At 41.6% G+C, this 6,686-nt stretch overlaps 1 non-coding gene across 1 annotated transcript; it reads left to right on the top strand.

Annotated features, from left to right (window-relative positions):
- Window positions 1–3,535: 3,535 nt before the first annotated feature.
- trnaa-ugc (transfer RNA alanine (anticodon UGC)) lies at window positions 3,536–3,607 on the top strand. Its single transcript has one exon. It is a non-coding gene; the product is annotated as a tRNA-Ala (tRNA).
- Window positions 3,608–6,686: the final 3,079 nt, after the last annotated feature.

The raw sequence follows: 6,686 nt of genomic DNA, 5'->3' as shown, positions 1-6,686 counted from the left end.
CTCCAGGATGGGTTACTGTTGGTTCCTAGAGTTCTAGAAGTAGAATGGAGCCAGAGCCTTCAGCTATCAGGCTCCCCTCCTGTGGAACCGTCTCCCAGTTTCAGTGCTCACAGTGGTCCTCAGTGAGCTCAGGGAGCTTGTGAGGATAACCAGACACATGAAAAACTACAGGGAACATTGGCTGGAGCTCAGTATCTCCTGATGTACATGGCAGGGAAGCTGCTGCTGATGTCATCAAAATGAGCCCTGGAATCACAAGGTTTGCTGTGACGAGAGGCAGTGACATCAAGACATGTTTGGAGCTGTTTATGGTTGATGGTTCTGTTCATGCCACTGTCACTAAAAAGAGTCAGCATTGCTGTGACAAACCTCAAAGGAAAAAAAGTCCATGGTGACAAGTGGAAAGACATTGATGAGGGACACCTGGATGCTTCTGTTGGTGTTCTTCTTCTTCCTGGAGTGTTCAGATCCTGCAGTGAGGCCACTGATCGTCTCTGGGACGCATCGACAGGCAGAAATATTTTCCGGGCCACAAGGCCACTTCAGAACTTTCAACGAACATCAAGAGTCCTCAGATTTGACGACAGAGACACCGGAGCAAGAACTGACAAGCTTGCCCCCATTGGGGATGTCTGGGAAAGATGGGTGCAGCTCCTTGCACCAACATTCATCCCAGGGCCAGAGGTGAGAGTGGATGAACGTCTTGTCCCTTTCTGAGGAAAATGCCCCTTCCAGCAGTCCATGCCCAGTAACCAGGAAGGACGGCAGAGCAGAGTTTGTGTTCTGGCTTGTTCTGCTTTTCATTTAGTGTTTATATTAAAGTTCTGTTGCTGAAAAAAAGACTTTTATGCCAAACCCAAAGGTTCATTTTATCATTTTTTTAATTGAAATCAAGGGTTTACTGACTAAAAAAAGGTCCAGAGGCCCACAACAAAATATTCAAATCAATATTTCCATGGATAAGGAAGCCTACCAAGGAAACCAAGAGATGGAAACAACTTGGATGATAGAAAATTGTTTTTAGTGAATTTTACAGCTGATTGAAGATGTGGGTCAAAACTGACCGTTACCATAGAGATGGGAACAGAAAACTCAAATGGAAGCTCAAAAGGGGACTTAGCTCCAATGGTAGAGTGCTAGCTTAGCATGTGAGAGGTAGAGGGATCCATGCCCTCATTCTCAGAATACTTCAGCTTGGTCTGTTGATCAGAGGAGCTGCTGGGTGATGAATGCTGATGTTTGTCCACTGCTGTGATAAAGTGTCCCCTGTTACTGAGATGAGGATGAACACCTGCTCAGGTCAAAGCTGCAATCAAACCAGGGACTCTGAACCTCCCACACAGTGAAGGAGTTTGTCCTGCAGGTTGATGGACGCTTATTAAGTTCTATCTTTGATCAAATATAAGAAATGTAAAATAATTCAACATTGAATGCATTTCCCTCCTTTCTTTGGTGCCCTCAGACTTTCTGAGAACTGTAGGAGGAACTGCTCTCTGTTTTGTGTTTGTTCTGCTCAGTGTAGGAAGGAACGAAAGACCGGAGCTCTAAGTTTTCCAGTTCCTACATCAGTGAACAGACTTTCTGTGCTGCAAGGAACCAAAGCTACTAAGGAGGATTACAGTTTGTCCTTGCAGGAGTCAGTGACTTAATAGAGTCAAACAAAGGGTTGAACCTGAATGAGACAGTCACCCTTCAACATGGGGCCATGGCAGAGTGAACCAAGAACACTACAATGGGGGTGAGAGTGGAGCCATGATGGATTCACAGTTCATCACCTCCACCATCATGTGGACCACCTGATCACCTCTCCCTCAACCTCTAAATAACTCATTCCCTGACCGGGAATCAAACCCCGGCCGCGGCGGTGAGAGCGCCGAATCCTAGCCACTAGACCATCAGGGACCACACTGAGCTCTCCAACAACAGAGACTATAGACAATGACTCAAGAACACAGGACTCTGTGGTCTCAGCTTGAGATGCAGAGGGTCCACCAAGACCACCAGACACCTCAGCCTCCTAAAGACAGTCCACCCCCAGGATCCTGCCCCCCTCTGCTCCAACTCAGCCCTCCATTCATAACTGACTTTGTCTCAGTCTCTTCACAATGCCAGTCACTGAAACACTGACAATGTGATGGGGGCTTCCTGTCTTTACTGCATTTTCTTCAAAGGATCCCGTGTGTCTTCTTTCTCTCTGTCTGTACTGGAGTGTGGTACCAGGCCCAGCTTGAACGGGTGACTGTGTCTGAGTGGGTCGAGGCTGGGCTGCAGGTATTGGGAGGTTAGAACCCATCTGTGAGGCTCCAGGTGGAGCGATCACCTGTGAGGGTCCAGGGACAGCAGGAAGCTGCACAGATGGTAAAGACATGGAGGGGAGACAGGTGGTGCTAGAGCAGTAACAGGAAGTGTCTGGCATTTTGGTTCATCCTGTGAGATGACGTGAGGTTGTGGTTTTGCCTCCAGCCTCACCTCCTCATCAGTGTTCAAAAGGTTCAAAGGTGAAAAAATGGGATTCAACCAAACAGCTGGAATGAAGAGTTGGTAACACTTGCAGAGCTGCAGGGAGCTGGACAGGTCTCACCGTGGGGGGATTTGTCCCACAGATCCTGCTGAAGTGGCTCCTCCTCCTGAGACCTGCAATGCTGGCTGGACCTTTGGAAAAAGAACACAACAAATCTTCATAAACATTTACTTCAGCAGGAACACACAAGAAGGTGGGACTGGTTCCTTTTTCATGTTCACTATTTTGTCGTCTTGGTTCATGTTTTGGTTGTCAAAGTTAATTCTGAATATTTGTGGAAAGTTCGCCTGCCTTTACTTGTACCAATACTTCCTTTAGTAACAAATTAAAAAGCTCAAGCTAAACTTCAGTCAGGACAACCATTCTTTCTCATTCTTCGACCTCTGTTTTATGTCCATGACCATCCTGTCTGTCACCTTTGGTGATGGAGACATCAGTTGATGACATCAGCAACGGTCCTCAACCTAACTGCCTCTGCCAGAAGCGAGCTGTCATCTGTCTCAGGGGACACAGTCAAGTGGACCGGGGCGGATGAGGGCCTGCTGCTTCCTTGAAATATTTCTCAATATTTCAGTTGCAACTGTATAGTGATGGTGGCTCAGTTTAGAGCTGTCAATCAATGTTAATAATTGATCTTAGCATCTGGAGATTATTTTAGGAACACAAATACTTTTACTTCATTCTGAGGATGAGCAGACATTCAATATAATGATTATTTATTAGTCAAAGACTCCTGCTGGTCAGAGAGGATCTGGGCTGGATTGGAAAGCTTCAGAGAGGGAAACCTTCACTCTGGATTGGACTGAGAACGGAGCAGCCTCAGCTTCCTGGAGCCTGACTTGCCTCTGTGGTCTAAGGTTGTGTGGGCTGACATCACAGTGAAACTACCTAGATCACAGAGCCTTTGAGATCACAGGCTGACTTCCTTTTTTCCCTAAAATGAAGAATAATAATTTAAAAAATGTTGTGTCTGTGTTTGTGTTGCTGCATCAGTTAAACAGTGACTCTGACAGAGGGGATGTAGCTCAGTGGTAGAGCGCATGCTTTGCATGTATGAGGCCCCGGGTTCAATCCCCGGCATCTCCAGCTGGTCCTTTGGAGCCTTCATCTTATCAGCTAAATTGATCCATAAATGTGACAACAGTTGATAACAAACTACCAGAAGAGAAACCAGTCTGTTGCATATCAAAGTATTTGTAGCTGCGTCAGTGTGACTGTGAGCCTTCATTTGTTTCCTCCAAAAAGTTTAAAATGAACTCAATGCTGAATCCCTCGTCGTCATCACTGAGCTGCAGAATTGGTCCATGCAGGAGGCTGAGCAGGTCTTCCTCTCTGGTCCAGTGTCTCAGCACAGGTCAGAGTAGAGAATTAAAACATGAACACAAAACTTTATCAGCTGTTTACTGATATCAGTGACTACCTTCAAGTAAGAGTGTTCGTGAATGGACCCTTTTTAAAGTTTATGTTATAATGTTTGAAAAATGATGCTCACAAAATCAATATAAAAGTGTTTGTGCTAAAATGATTCCAGTAGATTTTATTGCCATTTTAAGAGTTCAAGCGTAATTTGATGACATTGTTTGATGTCATGACTCTCAGTTACTTTAGCAGGACCATCGTGACATGAAATCTTCCTCATCATCCCATATCGACCCTCAACCCCTCACACAGAACCAGGAGCCCTCAACTGAAGGAACCTTTAAAACTGAGAAGTTGGACAGAAAGAGGTATTTTGGTGGAACGAACCTTTAAAACTATAAATTAGAAAGTATTTTGTTGGAATGAACCTTAAAAACTATAAATTAGAAAGTATTTTGGTGGAACGAACCTTTAAAACTATAAATTAGTAAGTATTTTGGTGGAATGAACCTTTAAAACTATAAATTAGAAAGTATTTGGTGGAGTGAACCTTTAAAACTATAAATTAGAAAGTATTTTGGTGGAATGAACCTTTAAAACTATAAATTAGAAAGTATTTTGGTGGAACGAACCTTTAAAACTATAAATTAGAAAGTATTTTGTTGGAACGAACCTTTAAAACTATAAATTGTAAGAGTTGCTAATGAACTCAAAATGATGCTAACAGTAATGTAGTGATAGTTGCTAATCAACTCAGTGATGCTTACCGTAATGTAGTAAGTGTTTCGAATAACCTCAAAGTGATGCTGACAGTCATGTAGTAAGAGTTGCTACGAACCTCAAAATAATGCGACAGTAATGTAGTAAAAGTTGCTACGAACCTCAAAATTTTGCGACAGTGATGTCGGAAGAATTGCTAATGAACTTAAAATGATGCTAACAGTAGTGTAGTGATAGTTGCGAATCAACTCAGTGATACTTACAGTAATGTAGTAAGTCTTTCGAATAACCTCAAAAGTGATGGTGACAGTCATGTCGGAAGAGTTGCTACGAACCTCAAAATAATGCGACAGTGATGTAGTAAAAGTTGCTACGAACCTCAAAATTATGCGACAGTGATGTCAGAAGAATTGCTAAAGATCTCAAAATGATGCGAAAGTGATTTCGTAAGAATTGCTCATGAACTCAAAATGATGCTAACAGTAATGGAGTTAACGTTTCGAATAACCTCAAAGTGATGCTGACAGTCTTGTAGTAAGAGTTGCTACGAACCTCAAAATAATGCGACAGTGATGTCGGAAGAATTGCTAATGATCTCAAAATGATGCGACAGTGATGTAGTAAGAATTGCTCATGAATTCAAAATGATGCTAACAGTAATGGAGTGAACGTTTCGAATAACCTCAAAGTGATGCTGACAGTAATATAGTAAGAGTTGCTACGAACCTCAAAATAATGCGACAGTGATGTCGGAAGAATTGCTAATGATCTCAAAATGATGCGACAGTGATGTCGGAAGAATTGCTAATGAACTCAAAATGATGCTAACAGTAACGTAGTGATAGTTGCTAATCAAGTCAGTGATGCTTACAGTAATGTAGTAAGTGTTTCGAATAACCTCAAAGTGATGCTGACAGTAATTTAGTAAGAGTTGCTACGAACCTCAATATAATGCGAAAGTAATGCAGTAAAAGTCGCTACGAACCTCAAAATATTGCGACAGTGATTTAGTCCGAATTGCTAATGAACTCAAAATGATAGTAACAGTAATGGAGTGAACGTTTCGAATAACCTCAAAGTGATGCTGACAGTCATGTACTAAGAGTTGCTACGAACCTCAAAATAATGCGACAGTGATGTCAGAAGAATTGCTATTGAACTCAAAATGATGCTAACAGTAATTTAGTGATAGTTGCTAATAAACTCAGTGATGCTTAGAGGAATGTAGTAAGTGTTTCGAACAACCTCAAAGTGATGCTGACAGTCATTTAGTAAGAGTTGCTAATGAACTCAATTTAATGCTACAGTGATGTCGTGAGAATTGCTCAACAACTCAAAATTATGCTAACAGTAATGTAGTGATAGTTGCTAATAAACTCAAAGTGATGCTGACAGTCATGTACTAAGAGTTGCTACGAACCTCAAAATAATGCGACAGTGATGTCAGAAGAATTGCTATTGAACTCAAAATGATGCTAACAGTAATTTAGTGATAGTTGCTAATAAACTCAGTGATGCTTAGAGGAATGTAGTAAGTGTTTCGAACAACCTCAAAGTGATGCTGACAGTCATTTAGTAAGAGTTGCTAATGAACTCAATTTAATGCTACAGTGATGTCGTGAGAATTGCTCAACAACTCAAAATTATGCTAACAGTAATGTAGTGATAGTTGCTAATAAACTCAAAGTGATGCTGACAGTAATGTAGTAAGAGTTGCTACGAACCTTTAAATAATGCAACAATAATGTAGTAAGAGTTGCTACGAACCTCAAAATATTGCGACAGTGATGTCGTAAGAATTGCTAATGATCTCAAAATGATGCGACAGTGATGTAGTAAGAATTGCTAATGAACTCAAAATGATGCTAACAGTAATGGAGTGAAACTTTCAAATAACCTCAAAGTGATGCTGACAGTAATGTAGTAAGAGTTGCTACGAACCTTTAAATAATGCAACAGTATTGTAGTAAGAGTTGCTAAGAACCTCAAAATAATGCGACAGTGATGTCGGAAGAATTGCTAATGATCTCGAAATAATGCGACAGTGATGTAGTAAGAATTGCTAATGAACTCAAAATGATGCTAA

Source organism: Aulostomus chinensis, chromosome 1 (assembly GCF_037954235.1).
Source record: "Aulostomus chinensis isolate RoL2024-O1b breed Wild chromosome 1, RoL_Achi_v1.0, whole genome shotgun sequence".
Classification (NCBI taxonomy): Eukaryota; Metazoa; Chordata; class Actinopteri; order Syngnathiformes; family Aulostomidae; genus Aulostomus; species Aulostomus chinensis.
The sequence above is the reverse complement of the archived record's forward strand: the minus strand, read 5'-3'. Positions and strand labels throughout refer to the sequence as shown.